This window comes from Balaenoptera borealis (assembly GCF_965194805.1).
Source record: "Balaenoptera borealis genome assembly, chromosome: 9".
In the NCBI taxonomy this organism is placed as follows: Eukaryota; Metazoa; Chordata; class Mammalia; order Artiodactyla; family Balaenopteridae; genus Balaenoptera; species Balaenoptera borealis.
The window spans coordinates 111995460-112019593 of NC_138873.1; the positions used below are offsets into that span (position 1 = coordinate 111995460).

At 37.4% G+C, this 24134-nt stretch overlaps 1 long non-coding RNA gene and 1 pseudogene across 2 annotated transcripts in view; both read right to left on the reverse strand.

Moving 5' to 3' along the window:
- Positions 1 to 24134, reverse strand: part of LOC309634743 — a 632894-nt gene that overhangs the window by 454800 nt on the left and 153960 nt on the right. The gene's annotated exons all lie outside the window — the stretch shown is intronic.
- LOC309634713 (signal transducer CD24 pseudogene) lies at positions 1886 to 14074 on the reverse strand (annotated as a pseudogene). The gene has a single exon. The product of its transcript is annotated as a signal transducer CD24 pseudogene (transcript).

The window sequence follows — 24134 nt, forward strand, 5'->3', positions numbered from 1 at the left end:
GTATCCACATCTTCTGTAATCCCCTCTCCTTGTGTGTGAGCTGGATCTGGTGACATGCTTCCAATGACTACAGTACGACGAAAGTGATGAGATGGTACTTTCGAGATTAGGATTGTTAATAAATCAAAAATACACATTAAATAAGTTGCCTTTAGACAGAAACACAAAAAAACAAGGTTACGTATAGAGCAGGTGGTGAAAATATGACTAGAAGCTCACGGGAACCTAATCCTGTATTTCCCCCAGGAGCAATGACTCAGTATTTGCTAATTCTCTGGTGATTTTATAGAATATAACTACTGCAACTAAATAGAATAAAATGTACTAGAAATTTTGCTTTAAACCCTTCATCTGTTTGTTTATTACAATACATTTAAATGTGGAGATGGTGAGAGCTCAGTGTCTTAGTAGAATAAGATTTGAATGTGAGGATGGAGAAGAGTGTGTGAAATATTCTTCCTTATAAGCTGATATGAAATATAATTTCTTATGAGCTGATGTGAAGGGAAGACAAGATAGCATGGTAGTCAAATGGAAAATGAGGGCCAAGACTTATCCATCTGGTTAGCATATCTATATGTTGAAAGAAGAGGCAGTTCAGTTAGATGTTAAATATGGAGAAAAAGTAATTATAGATCAAGTCCTGGACAAGTTGGGGAAAAGTGGGATCAACAGTTATTTGATAAATTGGTAGATCGTGTTTGAAATCAGGGATACTGCTACCTTTGGAAGAGAAGGAAATCAGATAAGGAAGAATGAGTGCTTAGATAACATTATAAATGAAAAGTAGAAAATTGAGAAGTTTATAGTTGTGATGCTTGATTTTATTTATTTATTTATTTATTTATTTATTTATTTTTGGCTGTGTTGAGTCTTCGTTTCTGTGCGAGGGCTTTCTCTAGTTTCGGCGAGCGGGGGCCACTCTTCATCGCGGTGCACGGGCCTCTCACTGTCGCGGCCTCTCTTGTTGCGGAGCATGGGCTCCAGATGTGCAGCCTCAGTAGTTGTGGCTCGCGGGCTCAGTAGTTGTGGCTCACGGGCCTAGTTGCTCCGCGGCACGTGGGATCTTCCCAGACCAGGGCTCGAACCCGTGTCCACTGCATTGGCAGGCAGATTCTCAACCACTGCGCCACCAGGGAAGCCCGATGCTTGATTTTATTTAATGTTATTTCCTAGGAGAAGAGAGAGAGGATGAATAGAAGAATATAACAAGTTGGCAAGTTCTGGAATGGTAAGAATGAACTTTGATTGGTCAAAGATAACATTTCTTTTGACACTGATCTTTCTATAAGACTGGCTACTTGATTTTCCTATGAAATAAAGTTTAAGTTTTAATAAGGATTTCTTCTTTACAAAGTGTATGTCTCTTAAGTTTCTTGCCTGTTCATGAATCGTTTAGTTGTTCTGCAAGTATTCTTTAAGATTTATTGTGTCTACCTCAGTCCTCTAAACTCACATCTACCTATACAAACGGGAGGAATAGCAGAAACCAGCAACTCATTGTTAAAGTTTCCACTTGGTACCACTTATTTGGGAGTTAGTTTCTCAGATACATCCTTAAAATAGAGCCATTTTAAATGAAAATGTGAGCAGTCACCAAGAGCAAGAATTCTTTCAAATTTATAAATTGATTCATAAAACTATGCTTAGGTGTAAGAATGAAAATGAATTAATCAATAAATATTCATTCAATGCTTATATATGCATGGTATATTTTATTTTTATTTTTATTTTTTTTAACATCTTTATTGGAGTATAATTGTTTTACAATGGTGTGTTAGTTTCTGCTTTATAACAAAGTGAATCAGTTATACATATACATATATCCCCATTCTCTTCCCTCTTGCGTCTCCCTCCCTCCCACCCCTCTAGGTGGTCACAAAGCACCGAGCTGATCTACCTGTGCTATGCGGCTGCTTCCCACTACCTATCTATTTTACATTTGGTAGTGTATATATGTGCATGGTATATTTTAATAGCAAGAGATAATAGGGAAAAATGCATGAAAGGTCTTCAGATCCCCATCTTCAGAGGACTTATAATCCAGCTGAGGACACAAGACATACACACATAAAAAGATAATCTAGATTTCAATGTGACATATGGACAATAAAAAAAGGTTGATGAATTTGACAATAGTTATAGGACTGCAGAGGAGGGGGCATAACTGTGTGCTGGAGTGGTTGAGAAAGGTGGTGTTTGAATGGGGGGTGGATAGATGTGAACAATTTTCAAAAGTAGAGAGGGAAAGCATGTGGTATTCAAACCAAAGGAAATGTTTTTAAAAATGCAAGGAATATAAACTATGCCATGTTCGGGAGCCTATACCTAGACAAATATGGTTAAAATATAGATGCCATTCAATTTGTAAAATGTGCTCGGAACACTTACCACAGTCTAACCTTGTTCTAGGAGCTGGGACATCACAGTGAAGAGGTTGAAGAGGTCCGGGGGAGATGTCACTTCTCAGGGAGTTTATAGTCCAGTGGGTGGAAGCAGGCAATAAATAAGTAAACAAAAATAAGGATAAGTTCTGTAAAGAATATAAAATAAGAAAGTAGAACAGAAAGTACACAGAACTCTTGCATAGGTTGGATGATCAGGGAAGACATCTCTGGGAAGGCAGCATTTGAGCTGAAATCTAAATGACCAGAAGGATTAAGCCATGTGAAGCTCTGGGGAACCGACACCCCAGTCAGAAGTGGCAGGAAGGGCAAGGCCATCAGGAAGGAACAGGCTTGCATGTTCTGAGTAAAAACAAGACCAGTGTGATGGAGCCTAGTGAATGGTGGCGTGAAACGGTAGCAGAAGAAGGAAGCCAAGCCATGCAGGGCCTTGGAGCCATGGTAATGAATGCAAACTTGAATCTATGAAATATGGGGAATAATTGGATGGTTTTAAGAAGGGGAGTGATATAACTTGATACAAATGTTTTAAGATTCCTCTTTATGTGGAAGTTGAGATTTAGACGAAGACATGGAAACAGGAAAATATTTAGGAGTCTATCACAGTCATTTAGTAAGAATGATGGTAACTCAGAGTAGATGGAAGCAGTGGATGTAATAGGAAATAGTTCAATTTGGATGTAATTAACAGGTATCCTGGATAGAATGTGGTGATGAGTTGACTATGACAGGGTCATGAAGGAAGCGTAAGAATCCAGGACGACATATAACCTTTTGACCTGATGGTGGATGCAGATGCCATGTACTGAGATGTGGAAGCCTGGGGAAGCAACAGGTGACGGAAATAGGAATCAAAAGTCTTTGTTTTGGACATACAACATGTGAGACGTCTATATCTAAGTTGAGATGTCAAGTAGTCAGTTGGATTTGAAAATTAACACGGGGGGTTATATTTTAGTTAAGCAGTGTTACAAAGGTACAGAAAAATTGATGCAGATTGTGCAAATCTTGAATAAATGTTAAGAATATGACCTTTAATTTGCAGGAATAAGAACCATTGAGTGTCTCTGTGAAGATAGTGACATAGGTGTTTTAGGAAGTTTTATAGGACTGCAGGTATAGGGTTGGAAGAACCTAACAGAGTCTGGGGGTGAATGGTCCACTAGGAGGTAACTGAGGTCATCCACATTCAAGAGGATTAAAGTTATTTTCCATAGAAACATAATTTAAAATGAGAACACTAGCCAAACTTTTTTTTTAATGTTTCTGATTATGTGACCTCTGGGAGACTAAAGTTTAGATGTTTTTTTTCACAATTTTTGTGCTATATGCTACTGTTTTTCACCAAGTGAAGCATAAACATGACAGTTTCTACATACCCAGCTGACTTAGCATTTGTGGTGGTCAAAATCCCTATAGAACCAGCTAAGTGTGTCAAACAACCCCTTGTCTGCAATCTGTTCTGCCCCATTTTTATAGCTGACCTAACCAGAGTGCTACATATTCATTAGCCTGATCCGTGTGAAAGGTGGACAGAGCCTCACCCCTCATCCAGCTCACCAGGATCCATGCAGTGGCTTTTCCAGAGTAATTAAATCTCGAGTTCATAGCTAGAAATCAGCAAGTGTCCTGAATTTTTTCAGCCTTCCCTCTACTTCCTTCCTTTTTTTCTGTCCATCTTCAAACTCTGGCCTCTATTCTCTACGTTTCTATATTGAGTAGGAAAAGAACACAGAAGATTCCTTTCTGAGTGAATCAAAGAATCATGCCAATGGGGAAAAAAGATCATAAAATTTTTTCAGTCATCTGCAAGTAGATCCAAGCTTCAACAGATCCATGTGCTAGGTTATTCCCTAAACTTTCACAGCAGAAATATTCCCCGATCTACTGCAACTCAACTCTAGAACTGGTATCGTTAGGAAAGACTGAAGGAATTGCAAATAACACAATTCTGTCTCATTTTTTAGTTTTTTCATATACACGTTGTTGGCTGCCCATAAAGATGATGACCAAAAGATAGTTAAAAGAAACCATGTCAGCACTTTTTTTCCTAGACCTGTGCAGAAGCTTTTGACAAAAAAGTCCTCATAAATTACGCCTTTAAAATAATCATGAAAGGCATATTTCCAGCTGTGTAGTACTGCAAAAGTCCATTTATTTTTCTGAATGATACCTCTCTCACTTGTGAAATTACTTTATTAATTCCCCCTTCACAGAGTTTTTGACATCATTAATATTTCTATGCTGAAACTAGTAGATTACTATACAATATCATTCTTAATATTACGTTATGAGACAGCAAAGGAAAATCTTTCAATAAGTCTGGAAGTTTCTATATAGCTCCTGTGGGATAAACTTACCTTTTAAACAGAAAGGTAATAACACAACAGTTCAAATTACTTAATTAAAACAACTATAGTTAATGCAACAAAACCTATTATCCATGTGGTAGGCAGCCCCTAACGTGGCTCCTAATGATACCCAACTCCTGATATTCACGCCCGTATGTAGACCCTTCCCCTTATATGTAGCTGGACCTAGTCACTCAATTTATCAAATAAAATGTGACAAAAGTGACAGGATGTGACTTTCAAGCTTAGGTTACAGAAGGACTATTTTCTATCCTGTTTGCTCTCTCTTGAGTGCTCACTCTGATGGAGGCCAGCTGTCAGGTTGTAAGCTGCCCTGTGGAGAGTTCCACATGCAAGGGAACTGAGGGAGGTCTCTAGCCAACAGCCAGCAAGGAATTGAATCCTGCCAACAAACACATGTGTGAGCTTGGAAATGGATCCTTCCCCAGCCAACACCTTGAGAGCAAGATCCTGAGTTGCACCCAGAGTTTTGACCCACCAAAGCTGAAAGATAATATGAGTTTGTTATTTTAAGCTATGAAGTTTTGGAGTAATTTATAACACAGCTCTAGGTAACAAATGCAATCCATATTAGCTGTGTTCATGGAATATAATTATGAGCAATTAAAGAGATTTCAGGTTTGCTATTGATGGCTCATGATCAGTTGTCAATGTTCGAGTGATTCTGATTGACAGCCATAGAAGCACATAGAAGCACATAGAGCCATAGAAGCACATAGAAGCACAAGAGCCAACAGTTCTATGAGATGGAAACAGCCTCTAAATGGGCTACACTGCTTTTCTCAAAAGAAATTTATTCCCATCGACTTATTTTATACTTGGTAAACTTCTCTGCCTACTTTGTAGAACAGTATCTATAGAGTCTCCTTTTACTTAGAATACACCCTTCTGTAAAACTTTTGCCAAGACTTCTGCCAACCTAATATATGTCAAGAAGCCGGGAACTTTCCAAAAAACCAAAGCCTGTTACTTAATCCTCTCTGGATGAGATGGCATGCTTCCTTCTACTAAAAAATGGGAGCTCATAATCATGATATTTTCATTTGACTTTACTGCTAGGAAACTTAGAGTTAAGCTTAGTTAGTATGGAAAAATAATAAAACTTAACATCTCCAAATAAGCAGTAGATGATCTATACCCTGTCTTGGGCTAAAGACATACACTTTTAAACCACCCAGCTGGTTTTAGCAAGAGGGCATGAAGACATTGTTTTCCTTCTTCTGATAATTATAGAAATATTTTTGAAACAAGTATATTTCCTTTTTAGTGCCGAAAAGAAATAACATTAATCTTTTGTTCCCTACTTGTAAGGTAAAGGAACTTGCTTAAAAATGTATCTCAAAACCACAGTTGAGGAATCAATAAAAAATAATATTGACCATACCCGTCCCTGGGACTGGAATCTGCTTCCAAGCCAAATTTAGTCTCCCAGACTAAAGTTATCTGGGCATCGGCCAAAGTCCTGTGATGTACGTAGGGCCCAAATGGTACAGAAACCAGTAATTGACAACGTGGAGAGTGAACCTCTGCTTCAGGGAGTATCACACAACACTAAACGATGTAAACGAAAGACAAAGAATTATCAATTATTGCCAAAATACCTAAAATTTCTTGGTTTTTTTGGGCAGTATATGTAGCTATAAAGGAAATATTCCACCATTTAGGAAGTAGGGAATATCTGGAGGTGACTCTTTTTAATAAGTGTTAATTAGGTTTCAGCTGAGGTATAGATGCTGACAAAAACATGCCTTTCATGGAGGTTTTTTTATCCACACCCCCGTCTCCCACTTCCTGACATTCAACTTCTAGTTTTCTCAATATATATATTGGCTTTGGGGTATCCTTGGAGAGACTTAGATGACAGGTCTTAGAAACCATAAGTGACCAGAGTTAATTCCCCTTTTCATTGCTATGATCAAAAGCTAGAGCTGTGAATTGAACTATTTTACTAGGAACAGTTTAAGATCAAACTTTTGCTCTTATTAATTTGGAGAATGAGAATTCCTGCATTTCAAATACTATTTAAAGTTGAAGATAGCTTTGAATCACTGAACTGCCAGCATTTTTTATTTGCTTCTGAGGCTAGTTTAAGTTGGAGGGGCATAGGGTTATCAAATATTAAAGAAGGATAAATTGTATTACCCTTGGATGGCTACATTCTTCCTACCAGATTTATCATGTCCTAAGTTATACAAAAGTTGCTGTTATTTTGAACAACCCAGTAATATTGACCTTGATGGATACAGTGCATTGCAGGAGGCAGGACCAAGGCATTGTGATTTCCTAGCTATCCAGGAAAAGCCATATTCAACACATTTTCCAATGACTTACCAAATTCCCATTAGAGTTGTATTAGTTTGCTAGAGCTGCCATAACAAAGTACCACGAACGGTGTAGCTTAGACAGCATAAATTTACTGTCTCACAGTTCTGAGGCTGGAAGTCCAAGATCAAGGTATGAACAGGACCATGCTCCCTTTGAAGGCTTTAGAGAAAGATTTGTCCCAGGCTTCTTTCTTAACTTAGGTAGTTTCTCGGCTTGTGGCAGCATAACTGCTTCACATGGCATTCTCCCTCTATGCGTGTCTGTGTTCAAATTTCCCCTTTTTAAGGAAACCCGTCATATTGGATTAGGAGTCCACTCTACTCCAGTATGACCTCATCCTAACTTAACTAATTGCATCTGCAACAGCCATATTTCCAAATAAGGTAACATTCTGAGGCTTTAGGGTTAGGACTTCAATGTATTAATTGGGGGAAAGGGGGCAATTCCACCCATAACAGTGTCACTAAGCATTTCTGCTAACAAGTTATTTTGATAGACCACGGTGGCTCCTTTGGACGAGTGATGGTGCAAGAAGCATTCCTAGAAGAGAAGCCTGAGCTGGTAGCCAGGACAGAGCGGGAGATTTATCTACAAAGAAGACATCCTGATGCCTGTTTAAAAATCAGAGGTAAACCCTGGGGTGAAATTGAATATTGAGTAGGGTCTAGGGAATGGGGCAGAAAAGAAGGTCCTGGCATTCACACCCAGGATCCCTGTCACCAACAGGCCTTTCCTGAGGGGATTGTATCCAGTCCAAGTTTCTCCCAGCAGCACATTCTATGCATAATTAAATACACATAGCCACCAGACAAGAAGGCAAAGCACATTTTTTTAGCATGTGGCATAGGTATCCCTCACTTCACAGAAATTTTGCATAATTCATTTGAGCTCATTTATGTCTGTTCAATAAGCTGATAGAAAACAAAAGCCAACCCTTAAATCCAAAGGAAACACCTATTTTAATTATGCACAAAATTAAAAGGAGGTCAAACTGGGAGCACAGAAAACAGGTTGCTGTAGAAACATCTCAGGGAATGGTAATAAACTGAAAGGCAGCTGAGTAAAACCCCCTTTAAATGTTACATTTCTCAGCTTCATCACCAGGAAGCCACATAAAAAACATCTAAGAAAGCAGTGTTTTAACGCTTGTTTTTCTCATTTAGTTCTAACCCTTTTCAATACATGATACATGGTAGAAGGAAAAAACTGGGAATCAGGAGTCCTGGATTTCTTCTGCTACAAAGATGTGTCACCTTGATCAACTTCTTTAACCTCCGAAGTTTTAATTGCCTCAACTTTAAAACAAGGATCTGGTTTAAATGATCTCAAATGACATTTGCAGCTTTACCTTCTATAAGTCCTTGAAATCAGTTCTGCCGGGTACTAAATTCTAAAGTCTAGCAAACCTCCTTGACATGGAACATTCCTATTTGTAAATATGTGTACATCGAAAAGGGGCCTATATGATGAATGGGGTGGCCTTGGCAACAAGCCTAAAAGCTAAGCAGTCACAAGTTATGATGCTTAATACTTACTTCAAATATCAAAAACCTTTTTTTAATACAGTTTGGAATAAAAATAATTTCCCCAAGAATTTGCAAACACTCAGAAACATCTTGTGATCTTGCCTCATACCTTGTGACCTGACAAGTAAGCTGTTAGACCAGCAGCAACATTTCATTGTAGCAAACTTGTCACCTTTATAGTGAGCAGCTGTGACCACTAATGGACTCAAAAGCTCCTCCTGGTCAAACTCATAAATACTTTCCCCCAAATTTGAGTTCATAAAGCAGAGGTCAAATACCTTTATTTCCACTCAACTATTCCCAAATTTAAATTATTAAATTAGTGACTTATTCCCAGCATAGCATTTACAAGCTACAAAATGATAGACAGTAAATCTAAGGTGCAATTCATCTTTGGAATTATTTTTGAACAAATGAATTGAGGCCGCTACAAACAGGCAATGAATTAACTTCCCCATTAGCTCTGGCAGGGCAATTTCGTATCCGCTTATTACCTATTAAAGACAAGAGAAATGTGTAAGCATTTCTGTTGATGTGGTCAACTTCAGTTCTTTTGTTTTGCTTCTAGAATGTTTATAGTCTCAGATTTCCAGAGGAAATACATGCCAAACAGCTAAAATCCTTTAGCGACTCCACTGCACAGCCCAAAATATCAGTAACATGAGAGCTCCTTTTCCTGTTTGCCACATGACAGTTCCTTATAGTTCACCTGGCAGAAAATGTAAGATTTCAATGGTAGTCCATAGGAAAAACTAAGCTGAAGGATGGGGCTAGGGACCCAATTGAGCTATGAGTCCAGGGTGATCTGAAGTCCAAATTGCAAGAAAGAGGACTTGTAAATCTTGTGTTCAATCAAGACTTATGTCTAAATCCCAAGGATCCATGTAATGGAGAGAAGCAATAGGAGAAGACTGTGAGGTGCATCTATACTTTGAGTCTGGTGGGTGAAAACATTATGGTCCATTGAGGCCCATTCCCTGTGAAGTCAGATGTCAGACCGTGACTGGGGATGTGAGGACCAAGATCCCGTATCTGTTGTAAAGAGAAAAGTAGGAAGCTTACGGTAGCTGGGTAGAAGGTCAAGGTCTTCTAGTTCCAGAGTAGAAAACTAGGACAACTCCAAGAATCAAAGAAGTCTAGGAATTTAGAACTATATCTCAGTAAACCCAGAGCCTTCCACAGGACCACCAGATTGTGGAATTAGGAAGTATAATTCAGACACCTCTCACCCACCTAAACAGCCACTCTAACCCCCAGGATAGTAAGGATGGAGCTGTTTTTAATTTATTTTTTAAAATTTTTATTGGAGTAGAGTTGATTTAAAATGTTGTGTTAGTTTCAGGTGTACAGCAGAGTGAATCATTTATACATATTACATATATCCACTCTTTTTTTTAGATTCTTTTCTCATATAGGCCATTACAGAATACTGAGTAGAGTTCCCTGTGCTATGCAGTAGGTCCTTATTAGTTATCTATTTTATAGAGAGTAGTGTGTATATGTCAGTGTCAATCTCCCAGTTCATCCTCCCCGCCCCCGCCATTCCCTGGTAACCATAAGTTTGTTTTCTACGACTGTGGCTCTACTTCTGTTTTGTAAAGGATGGAACTCTTGATGGCTATCTGGTTTGGCTCTCCCCATTTCAAGAACTCCACAGAGATGATGCTAGAAAATAAGCCTCTTGACAGTAAGACCCAAGGTGGTGTCAGGGCAGGCAGGAACTGATGCTGCTTGTCAAGAACATACTAACAAGTCCCGCCTTCCTCTCTAACCTGCAATCTGCCTTTTCCCTCCGTCAAGGTCTCCTGTTGAGGCCGGGGAGGAGCTCAAGTGGAGAAGGACAGAGCAACGTGGAAATGAAACTCATTATTAACAACCATTCAATAGCACTAGTAAGATTCTTAGACTTGTAAACTGAAGGGTTTTAAGAATGGAGTCCCAACCAAATGAGGAAACTGAAGCACAGAGAGGGAATTGTCTCACTCAAGTTCACACAGCCTGTCAGTCACAGACAGGACTGGAAACAAAGCATCCTGCCTCTTAATCCAATATACATCCCACCACAAGACATGGTCATCAAAGCAGATGGTACCAAAATAAAGTTTGGGGGACAGTAAATATCCCAGGGACCCATGGTTATTTGTCCCACTTGACAACTAATTTATTTGGAGCTGACTGTATTCTTTTCTAATCATTATTGTGCCAGAATTACTTACGGCTTTTTAAAAAACATATCAGTCCTAACACTGCATTTCATGACCTCTAGAAACAAACAAAAAATAACGGATGGATTTGGATCTGATGTTTCAGAACACTCCAGGAGGAGAATGACAAATACTAGAATGAAATATTGTACAGTCAGCCTAAGAAGCCCCAGGAAGCCCAGATTTATATGTAAAAGATGACCAGTTGCCAAGCATACCCTCAGAAAATGCCTGGAACTCAAAGGGCACCATTCGGAAAACAGTCATACAGATGCATTTTTCATATACAGCACTCGCAAAGCTTTGTTCCTAGAACAAGCTAACATTTTTCTAATTCCCAAATGTAATGCCAATACTTGATGAAAAAAAAAAATAGGTGGCAGCAACACACGTTAGAATGGACCTAGTTTATCCAGGTCAATAAAGTAGGATCCCAGATGACTCCTCACGTGAATCCTAACAGAAGTGGTTGGTTGGTTTCCAGATGAAACACCAGCTTTAGAAGCCAAAATGATTCTATGTCCCAGACAGTATATGACAGGACACTATACGCAGTGGGTGGAAAGAATGTCCATTTCCCCTTCTCCTGCCAGGTCACCGTGGCCATGTGAGGACACCCTTGCACATTCCCAGTCGCCTCCTGCTGTCTCTGAGGAGTTTCTGTCTTGCGGCAACTGCTTGACCAGGACAAGAATTAAGCTAATTACTATGTGAAACATACATCAGTAATCACCAATGGAAAGTTCTTGGCAAAGCAAAGCAATGCTGAGTCTGTCTTTTGGATTATTTATAATTCAAGCGCTCTGCAATGATTATGGAAGGAATATGTTAGGAATATTGACAACTCGAAGGTAATGTTAGGTTGAGAAAACTAGGTACCTCGTTCATACAAAAAAAAAAAAAAAAAAAGCAAGACCAAAGGAGCATTTCATCTCTGGTCTGTACATTTCTGAAATCCTAAGAAGTGGCTTCCTATGAATTCTTTTGATCTTCATTCTCTGGAACACAGGGCAACAGTAAGGCAGATCCAGCCATAAATGAAAGCCACATAAATGAAAGCTATAGATAGAATTAGTACTCACAACTCTGAGCATATGTTGACCAAGGGCTTTCCCTGTGGCCAGAGCCTATTTTACACTCCATTCTTTTTTTTTTTTTGCTCTTTCAGCCATTTCTTTTTATTTACAGTTTGTGTTTAATGCAAATCAATTCCATAACATGAGAAGTTACTATGAATCAAAGCATAAATACACAAACACAGTATACAATCCAAAATAGATGTACAGCATTCAGGTATGAAACAAAAGAGAATGTTCATTCACACACACAGTAGCTTGAGATCCGTTGGATATGGTTGTTCCAGTGTAGATTTCTAAAGATGGAAAAAAAATGACTTTGGTTATCAAGACTACTGTGGCCATATTAGATTTTGGAACATCTAAGCATCAGTGTGTGACCGTGCGAAGAAAAGACTTTAGGGAGTGTCTATTTTTAAACAGGTTTCTGTGCATCAAGACAGTTGTGAAAAGAGTTACTTTCCAAAATCAAGCCCACTTTAGGCTTAGGACCAGGTTCTAACTATATAAAAATATTGAATGATAACAGAAAATGTTCCAAGTGTGGCTATTCTGATTCAGTTTAAAAAGAAGTATTTACAGAAAAGAGTATAAAAGTTTTTCTAAATTTAATGTAAGCAAGCTTCCGGTCCTTCCTTTGCCAAATATATTTGATTTATAGTTTAGCTCCTTCACATATTTGCCTTTTTAATTTCAAGATTTGTCAACCTTACCTTCAAAACAGATCATTATTTAAACTGTAAAAAGTATTCGACATATGCAGAAATAAAAAGCATTTTGAAATTAGTTGAGATCAGTGTAATTCTACTCTTTGTTATCTGTTTAGCTAAATGAATCTAATGCTCTTTTTGAATAAGAATAGTTGATAAGTATATAAGCAAAATGTACTCATTATGCTTGGATTTGGGGTAGATTCCAATCCATCGTTACCCTGGTACATATTAATGGCTATATAAAAATTCAAATGCAATGTCAAACCCAAACCCCAAGGGAAAGAGTTCAGTTCCCAAGAGAACAATGATAGCTTAACATAAAATTTTCTCTAGAGTACATCAGCATGAAATTAGCGCTGCTGAAACAACACATTGAGGATTTGCAGTAACAACTGGAAGTTCCTTCTAATGTACATATAAATAGAATCACAGAAGCTTTCTGTTTTACCTCATTGTTTTATGGGCTTATAAATTTAATGAACCAAATGAAAACTGAATCTCTGTTCCACATCCCATTCTTTATCTCTAAGATAAAATCTATTCTCACTTTTAAGGTAGAGTTTTATGTGTCCATACTTCTTAAGCCATATTTAAGGAAACCATCTCTTAACTAATTTTGGATGTTGTCTTTCCATCTTGTAAAGGAAACTCCAGCAGATTTAATATTGGCATTCATCATCTAGTCAAACCCTTCACATGCCCTTCAAACCAATCAAATTTGGGATCCTCAACAGTTTCTGTCCCTAAAATAAGGTGTGGAACTAGCAGATTCATTCAATGAAGACCTGTTTTTTTTTTTTTTCCCTTGTCACACTGGATGTCTGGATGCCATCTGATTTGGGTTTAGAGGATGGGGAGGTATAGATGTTTCTTGGCCTGAGTCTCTTAACGGTAGAGATGTAGAAGGGAGACAGAGGTCACCAAAAGACTGGCTGTTGACTGCAGAGCACCGTCACTTGCCTTGGTGGCATTCGCTGGATTGGGGGCAGCTGAGGTATGCTGGGAGGAGTTACTTGAAGGTGTTACAGCAGTTGTTTGATTTGAATAAATCTGAGTAGGTAAGAGCAGTGCCAGAAGCAGCAGCCCCAGTCCGAGCCTGGCCACCATCGCTCTGCCCATGTCCACTCCGTCGGTGCGCAACGCGTCTCACTGGATGCGGGGTACGTGGAGGATCGCTCTCTCTGAGCCGGGGCAGGCAAGGTGGACTCTACACTCCCTTCTAAGGAGCACCCAGCCTCTGTTCACATGTAGTTTTTGCTCATATTTTGTGAGAGTTTTTTAACACTACTTTGTTGTATTTTTTAGATTCCACACATAAGTCATCTCATACAGTATTTGTCTTTCTCTGTCTGACTTATCTCACTAAGAATAATACCCTGCAAGTCCATCCACATTGTTGCAAATGGCAAAATTTTATTCTTTTTTATGGCTGAGTAGTATTCCATTGTATCTATCTATCATCTATCTATCTATCTATCTATCTATCTATCTATCTATCTATCATCTATCATCTATCTATCTATCTCACATCTTCTTTATCCATCTGTTAGACACTTAGGCTGCTTCCACATCTTGGCAATTGTAAATAATGCTGCTATGAACATTGGGTGCATGTATGTTTTCAAATTAGTGTTTTCTTTTCTTTTTTTTGGACATATACCCAGGAGTAGGATTGCTGGATCATATGGTAGCTCTATTTTTAGTTTTTTAAGGAAACTCCATACTGTTCTCCATAGTGGCTGTATCAATTTTCACTCCCGCCAACAGTGCAAGAAGGTTCACTTTTCTCCACATCCTCACCAACATTTGTTATTTGTGTTTTTTGATGATAGCCATTCTGACAGGTGTGAGGTGGTATCTCATTGTGGTTTTAATTTGTATTTCTCTGATGATTAAGGTTGTTGAGCATCTTTTCATGTGCCTGTTGGCCATCTGTATGTCTTCTTTGGAAACATGTCTATTAGGCCTTCTGCCCATTTTTAATTGGGTTGTTTATTTTTTGATGTTAAATTGTATAAATTGTTTAGATATTTTGTACATTAACCCCTTATCAGTCATATCATTTGCAAATATTTTCTCCCATTACTTTTAGGCTTCAAAGTTAGTTCCATCACTATCACCTGTATTTCTAGTAGGGTGGTGAAAAGAGAACATTATTGACACAAGAAACAAGAGCATTTTATACTTCAGAGAGGTAGGCTATTACTTACATGATTATCATTTGTAGACTCTTGAGAGTGTCCACTTCTCCCCAGATCTCTGTTTTTGATTCACTGATGGCTACCATTCTACCATCTGTATCCCTTTGGTTATGGTTTTGTTTCTACTGAGAGACAAGAAGCAGAGAGAGAAACACTTGCATCTCATTTGTCATTTCTACCTCTCTGTGAATGAGTTGATAAAATTCTTTCTTTTGTTTTATACAAATAAGAGGACATAAGATACATCATGGGTGGAGTCTGGAGAAGAAAGCAAAAGGAACCCAGTGAAAGCGGATAGAGAAAGGCATTTTAATATAAATGTCACCTACTTCCTAACTTTGCTGAGAAATGATTTTATATGTTAATAGCCAGCTTTGCAGAAATAATGAGAAAGTCAGTAGGGAGCACTTTCTGGATCTAACCAAGGCCTCGCCTTCATTTTCCTGGGTAAATTTAAAGTCCCTTTAAATCACTTTTGGGGCAGTGTTGATCTAACTTCTTTCCAAACCAGTAAAATGTATTTCTCAAACACACCAATGTCTTGCTTTTTGATTTCTTTAACTACACAACGACTGAATCATTTTGAAGTCAATGACTATGAATTTTCAGCAAAATGGAACTCTTCAGTAGTCTACACAAAGATTATAAGAGACTGGCTTGACTACATGTTACATGTCACCAAACACATGCTTGCAGACTGAGTGGCACACTTACAATTTGACTGCTGACCAAAAACGTGCTGATTTCTTAAAGGAGGTATTAGTGTTGAACATTTCTTCCTAGATTAGGCTTAAACACTGAAAAAATATTTTTTGGCTGTTAAAAGAGGTGTATGTGGTAAACAGCATCACCACCTGTCACCTGCCACTTAAACCCTGAAGCAAACATTTCCCAGTCACACCATCAGAGTAGGCGAAGCCCAGGATGTGACGGGGGAAATTCCCTGGACGCTCATTCTGTTGCTATCCTTAGCTGCTGTGAGGAAGCCGTGTGAGACCCTGGGAAGTGACTGCAACATTAATGAGACTTTCCAGATGCTCTTGAATATTCTTACTCCTGGGCTAGAAGGAAAAGAGCCCCTTGGAACGGGGCCACTTTCTGCAGGTTTGGCAGCTGCTGGTAGCTGAATCTGAAGTTGGAGGAAGGAGTTGGGACAAATTCTAGTTCCAGAAGCTATAGGGGAAACACGTTTCCTTTCATGGGACTTAAAGTCATTCTGTGAGGAAAAAAAGTTTCTAATTTTACTTTATTTGAATAATTCTAAGAATTACTGCATTAGACAATCATGGATTTGGAAGATTCCTTAGACGTCCAACTCCCTAGTTTTATAGATGAGAAAATTAAGATCCAGAAAGGGTAAGGAATTGCCAGAATGAGGAGCCAAATTTGTGTAGGAGCTGATGATTTCTTCTCTGTTGAATTTTGAATAGTTTTACTAAATGAGAGTCTCAATTTGGCAAACATAGGAATTTCGGTTCTATGTTGCGTTATGTTAAGTTACATGATCACATTATGTTTTATGCTATGTTGAATGTTCCATTGTTGAAACCAAATAAAATTTCATTTCTAGTGCTATTTTCACAGTCCAGATCCACAGAACTGTTTGTTTTGTACCCCCTTTCCAACAGTGGGGCTACTTTCTTTCTTCCCTTTTCCAAACAAATTCCTCATGACCCTAAACATTAAATAGAGCTTGAACAGGAAGCAGTGTTTGTTATGGTCCTTAAAAATGTGGCTCTCCCCAGCCCCAGAACGCCCACTTCGGTCTTCCTGAGACTGTCCCCCACTGGACTCTTGTGCAAATGTAAGATTGAGTGGTGGTGAGATTTTTCTCTTTCAGTTCCTGGTGTTGCATCAAATACTCTGAGCCTCGGGTTTGCTATTAGACCTTGAGGTATGACCTCATGTCCTACGGCCTGGGTTCCTATGTGCTCAGTTCTACTTGCTTATCCTGATCTCTCTGTTCTCTCAGGGCCCTTGCCCCTCAGCCTCCTCATCCCTACTCCTGTACACCGAGAAAGCAAGCGTATCCTTCTCTCATTGCCTTGCTCTTGACTTGATCTCTGTGAAAACTTGTACTGTTTCTTTTAAACTTATACTTTAAAATGCTTCACCATGATACAATTTTTCATGTCTTTGCAATGAAACAATTGAATGTCACATTTCCCCTTTATCTTGTTAATATTATCAAAACTATTAAGGGGCACTGATAAAATACTAAAACAATCTCATTTGCTTAGTGTATCAACCCAGGGTTGTTTTTTTTTTTTTTTGGCTTAATATCCTTATTCAATTTAATTATGGATTAAATTTTTGATTTTGTCTTTAGTTAAATATTTCCAACTACCTCTAAAAATGGCAGCCTAATAAAGACTGACAGATCATATGTACAGTCAGACAATTTTAGAGCAATTTTTCTTTTACCCTAAAATCATGGTAAAGTGTTATTCTTTTGAGAGCTACTTGTCAGATAGTGATATAGAACAATAACTACTTTTTCTCCTTGGCACTGTGAGAAAAGATATTTTTAACCAATGTTTTCTGAGCTCTTTTATTAAATCTTGCCCAGAAGCAATCTTGTACAAATCCATAAAAACTGAAGCTTCTTTTTAGTTTAAATCTTAAAAAAGGAAAAGTGAACCCCTTGCTCCCCACACCAGCCGCTTCCTCCTCTGGGTCTTTGATCCTTGAGAGAATAAATCAGAACACAGTTTAAACATCACAATTTTAAACAACAATTTACACGGGCAGCTTCAAAATCGGGAGTGGGTTATATTCCAAAAGAATGTAAATTAATTGCTTTAAACCCAGAATTTAAGGTGTTTCAGGTTGGAGAGTAAATTGGTACGGTATTTCGGGGAAGAGGAAAATTTAGCAATGTAAATTAAAATTATTTTTCTACTCTAAGAAGATTCAGTAATTCCACTCCTAGAATTTAACCCTTGGGAATAAATGATCAGAAAATTTTCCAAAATGTATATGTAATAATGTTAATCACAATGTTGCATGTAATAGTGAAATACAGAGAACAATCTACAAGTCAGACAATAGGGCAATTTATTAATCATATGCATTCATGCAGTGGATTCTAAGTAGCTTTAAAAGTGGTAATATAGTTATATCTTCTTTATTTCTGTTTGACATGGAAACATGTCTGTAATATATTAACAATATTAAAGATAGTATTTATGCTTTATAATCCCACTTAGAACGTGTATGTGTATATATACAAATATAAAATCTGGACAAATGTTCACCAAAGTATTAATTGATGATTTCCATGTGGTAGAATTAGAGATAATTTTCTAATTATTTTGTTATCTTTATGCATTTCTTATTTAAAAAATGAATGTGTTCCTTTCATAGTCAGAAAAAGACAATAGTATTATTTTTGGTATTTTGGTTAACAAAATATTATTATATTACTAGGCAGTTTCCATAATTGACTATTTCACACAGAGTATGTAGAATGTTAGTGGTAGAACTTCTTTTTGTCTACAGAGTGTATACTTCTTCCCCTTTACATACTAAGATTAAACCTTGAATCTTTTGAGCTTTTAATCCTGTGCCCGTTATAGGGCTACAGGTGGGTTGAAGCTGCAAGGGACTGGGTAGGTTCTTTTTGGTGACAAGCACTGCAATGGCCAAGGGACAATTTGGCAGGCATCCAGAGGGGAAGGAAGCCTCCAGTGATGGGGACAGGGCATTCAGAAGTTCATAAGACAAAGCCTGCTTGTATTAAACATTACCACAAAGTGATACCAACCCTAAATTAAAGTAGAAGCTATTCATTTTGCATCAGAGCCCCTAACTCTGTTTACATGAAGCCAGCGAAGGGCTATTCTGAAGCACAGAATACCGTTCTTACTGGCTTGAAAGATGAAACTCTCCTTAGTCATCCTGAGGCATCACCACAGTCCAGATGTATAGTTTATATATTCCAGGAAATGTCTGAGGAAATTACTTCCTCACAGAAGTATAAGATTATATTTTCTCCAGTTGACTCTTCCTGGCTGCACTTTAAGCCTCTATTGATTCCTCAGTGTTATTCCTTAGTATAGTAAGCAGTACTTCTTTGTGCTTCTAATGCAGATAGTAGGAGGTAAAACTACCAGAATCAGAGGTGAGGGATTATCTAAGGAGTAGAACCAATAGGTCAAATTCTCACCCAATCTTTCAGTCAAAGGACCCAAACAGTGTCAGCCTTGAATGAGAAGACAGTGTTTTGTGTGTTTATAGAAACACATGTAATACATATGTCTATACCTATATTTATATCCACATGAATGTATACACATATGACAAAATTCTCTCAATAAAGCCAAGTAAGGAAGTTCAGTTATGGCTGCGTCTACATGACCACAAACATCTTGATAAAAAACCAGCAGCAGTGGTTAATTAATCTGCTCTGTTTACACAAATTACCCTGTAGTAGATGTAATCAGGGAAATAAATATGAAATTATGAGGCTATCAAAAGACTTAAAGGGAAGATAAAGATTCGCTATGGAGGTTGGTCTTAGAGGAAAGACTTGAGGTAGACAAGAATCTTTCTGGAAGAACATCATAAATGTGGTTGATTGAAGAAGATAGGTAAAGAATTACAAGTGAAGAAACAGTATGAGAAAAACAGAAAGGCAAGATGGCTATGATTTGTGGGAGATGATAGGACACCACGGTTAGTTGTGTGAACAGTTCTTTGTTTCATGGGACTTTTGCAAGATATTAATCATCCTTGGCCTCTGGGTAATAAATGCCAATAGCTCTTCCCAGTCATTGTGACAACCAAAAATGTCCCACAAGTTTCCAAACATCCCTGATGGGAGATTTATTATTCTGCCTTAAGAACCATTGGGCAAGATAATGAGAGCTTCTGAATGCCAGGATGAAAGGCCAGGATGCCATCAGATTTTCATGTATGAACTACTTCTGTTTTTATTTTTCTATTTCCTTTAGGAAGTCACACTGTAAAACTATACTTTTCTCCATAGTATTTACAACACATCCACATCCACTATTAACTGTGGTGAATTCAGTTTAGAGTTAATTCTGATTCCTATGGCATCCATTACATGCTGCCTTAATCTCAGTTATTGCTGCTTATAATTATCTTTATTTATGGCAGGTTTGGGTGAAACTTCGGGGCACCAGTGGGTTCATCAAACATCTGGAACAATTTTTCAAAAATTCTGGATTTACTAAAACCCAAACATTCTGCCAAGCACCTCTTCTCACCCCCTTTCTCCAAACTTAAAAAAAAATACCACATATTTTAGAGAACATTGATTCCATGTGTTATTAATTCAGTTTAGTTCATATCATCAAATAAAAGAAAGCGATTTGGCAACCAGGAAGCCCATTGAGCCTTTAAAATAAATAAATTTTTAACAACTTGAAAAAATGTCACATAAATATATTGAAATAACAAAAGGATAAAGTTTTGATGGAGAATGATTGGAAATGAAATTTGGCAAAGTTATTTTTCCACACTAATTTATACTTTTCCATCCAACTTCCAATCCATGATCTGGAGAGAATGAATTGGGTTAGTTAATCTAAAAAAAATGCTGTATCAAATTCTCTGTGCTAAGACATGTAGCATTATGGAGAAAATATTAGGAAACCAACTTGAATCAAATGGTCTATTAACTCTTAATATTGGGGATTTTTTACCATATAGTTGGCCATAATTACATAAGAAACTCTTAGGGCAAACTGGAAAATGTAAGAAGTAACAAGAATAATAGTAATTTGAGAAAGGAAATGAATTTAGTCATGCACTAGCTTATAATTGTGATATGTTAGTTATTCTAATAATTTCAGAGGTCGAAGATTAGCTTGCTGATGTTCATTGATGATAAACGTGCACACAAACACACACAGAGCTATATAAATATACCTGTTCATATATTAGTGAAAAATCCACTACAGCACTTATGCTGAGGCAAATGACTTGCATAATATAAGGAATGGTTAAAAACCCTATTTAAAATCTGTCCATCTAAATAACTGAAGAGAATTTTCAGGAAGATTACAGAGATGACTTTTGCGGGTTTGAAAATAAGAACTCTGACATTATACTAAAGACTAAAGATACAGATTCTTTAATAAACTTGGTGAAAAATGTTAAATATTATTAGTATGGGAATGCAAATTTGAATGAGATAAGCATTTTCCATTTCATATCAGAAAAGATATTTAAGCTAAGAATATCCTATGATCTTCCATATCTTTCTTCAGTATTATTCAAGGTCTCCAAAAGAAATGTTCATGTACTGTTGATAGAAAAGTAAAATAAATTTGAAGATGCAAAGTAAAAAGGTAATAATCTTTAAGGTAGTAACTCTACTCTATTAAGGTAGTAACTCTACTCTTAAGAATAAATCTAAACACACACCCATACACACACACTCATATGTTTGTGGCAAAAAGTGTACAACAATCTAAGTGTCCAAAAACAAGGAAGAATTAAACATATTATAATGTCTATACAATGGAAAGTTGTGTGATGTTAAAAATGATGTTGATGAAATGTTTATGATAAGTTAGAGAAATGGTTATGTAAAGTGAAATACAAAATATTATAATATCAACTTTTAAAATTGCATGGAAAAAATATGGTATACGAAAGTTCCTGATTTTACTCTATCCACCCCATAGCTTTAGGTTAATGGAAGGGACAGAACTTAAGTACTCTACAGGTCCTAACTTTATATTTGCATACTGTTAGCACTCAATAAATGGATACTATTTTTCATGTTAAAGCTTTCAAATTAATTGCATGCAAAGTTAATTGTTTTTCTTTAATAAGAAAAATGAAATCATTAGGGGAAAAAGCAAGGCTTCTTGTATTTGAGAATAAAAGTTATCTTGTTAATTAATTTTAGGGAAAAATCAAGATTTTTTTTTTAAAATCTTTATTGAAGTATAATTGCCTTACAATGGTGTGTTAGCTTCTGCTTTATAACAAAGTTAATCAGTTATACATATACACTATGTTCCCATATCTCTTCCCTCTTGCATCTCCCTCCCTCCCACCCTCCCCATCCCACCCCTCTAGGTGGTCACAAAGCACCGAGCTGATCTCCCTGTGCTATGCGGCTGCTTCCCACTAGCTATCTATTTTACATTTGGTAGTGTATATATGTCCATGACACTCTCTCACCCTGTCACATCTCACCCCACCCCCTCCCCATATCCTCAAGTCCATTCTCTAGTAGGTCTGTGTCTTTATTCCCGTCTTGCCACTAGGTTCTTCATGGCCTTTTTATTTATTTATTTTTTTCCTTAGATTCCGTATATATGTGTTAGCATACTGTATTTGTTTTTCTCTTTCTGACTTACTTCACTCTGTATGACAGACTCTAACTCCATCCACCTCATTACAAATACCTCCATTTCATTTCTTTTTATGGCTGAGTAATATTCCATTGTATATATATGCCACATCTTCTTTATCCATTCATCTGTCGATGGACATTTAGGTTGCTTCCATGTCCTGGCTATTGTAAATAGAGCTGCAATGAACATTTTGGTACATGACTCTTTTTGAACTATGGTTTTCTCAGGGTATATGCCCAGTAGTGGGATTGCTGGGTCGTATGGTAGTTCTATTTGTAGTTTTTTAAGGAACCTCCATACTGTTCTCCATAGTGGCTGTATCAATTTACATTCCCACCAACAGTGCAAGAGGGTTCCCTTTCCTCCACACCCTCTCCAGCATTTATTGTTTCTAGATTTTTTGATGATGGCCATTCTGACTGGTGTGAGATGATATCTCATTGTAGTTTTGATTTGCATTTCTCTAATGATTAATGATGTTGAGCATTCTTTCATGTGTCTGTAGGCCATCTGTATATCTTCTTTGGAGAAATGTCTATTTAGGTCTTCTGCCCATTTTTGGATTGGGTTGTTCGTTTTTTTATTATTGAGCTGCATGAGCTGCTTGTAAATCTTGGAGATTAATCCTTTGTCAGTTGCTTCATTTGCAAATATTTTCTCCCATTCTGATGGTTGTCTTTTGGTCTTGTTTATGGTTTCCTTTGCTGTGCAAAAGCTTTTAAGTTTCATTAGGTTCCATTTGTTTATTTGTGTTCTTATTTCCATTTCTCTGGGAACTGTGTCAAAAAGAATCTTGCTGTGATGTATGTCATAGAGTGTTCTGCCTATGTTTTCCTCTAAGAGTTTGATAGTGTCTGGCCTTACACTTAGGTCTTTAATCCATTTTGAGTTTATTTTTGTGCATGGTGTCAGGGAGTGTTCTAATTTCATACTTTTACATGTATCTGTCCAATTTTCCCAGCACCACTTATTGAAGAGGCTGTCTTTTCTCCACTGTATATGCTTGCCTCCTTTATCAAAGATAAGGTGACCATATGTGCGTGGGTTTATCTCTGGGCTTTCTATCCTGTTCCATTGATCTATATTTCTGTTTTTGTGCCAGTACCAAACTGTCTTGATTACTGTAGCTTTGTAGTATAGTCTGAAGTCAGGGAGCCTGATTCCCCCAGCTCCATTTTTCGTTCTCAAGATTGCTTTGGCTATTCGGGGTCTTTTGTGTTTCCATACAAATTGTGAAATTTTTTGTTCTAGTTCTGTGAAAAATGCCAGTGGTAGTTTGATAGGGATTGCATTGAATCTGTAGATTGCTTTGGGTAGTAGAGTCATTTTCACAATGTTGATTCTTCCAATCCAGGAACATGGTATATCTCTCCATCTATTTGTATCATCTTTAATTTCTTATAATTTTCTGCATACAGGTCTTTTGTCTCCTTAGGTAGGTTTATTCCTAGATATTTTATTCTTTTTGTTGCAATGGTAAACGGGAGTGTTTTCTTAATTTCACTTTCAGATTTTTCGTCATTAGTGTATAGAAATGCAAGAGATTTCTGTGCATTAATTTTGTATCCTGCTACTTTACCAAATTCATTGATTATCTGTAGTAGTTTTCTGGTAGCATCTTTAGGAATCTCTATGTATAGTATCATGTCATCTGCAAACAGTGACAGCTTTACTTCTTCTTTTCCGATTTGGATTCCTTTTATTTCTTTGTCTTCTCTGATTGCTGTGGCTAACACTTCCAAAACTATGTTGAATAATAGTGGTGAGAGTGGCCAACCTTGTCTTGTTCCTGATCTTAGTGGAAACGGTTTCAGTTTTTCCCCATTGAGGACAATGTTGGCTGTGGGTTTGTCATATATGGCCTTAAAATAAAGATTTTTGAGAAGAAGAAGTCTTCATAGTTTAAATTACAATTTGAGTTAGGTTTAATCATCGTGAAAACAGTTTTTCCAGGCTTCCCTGGTGGCGCAGT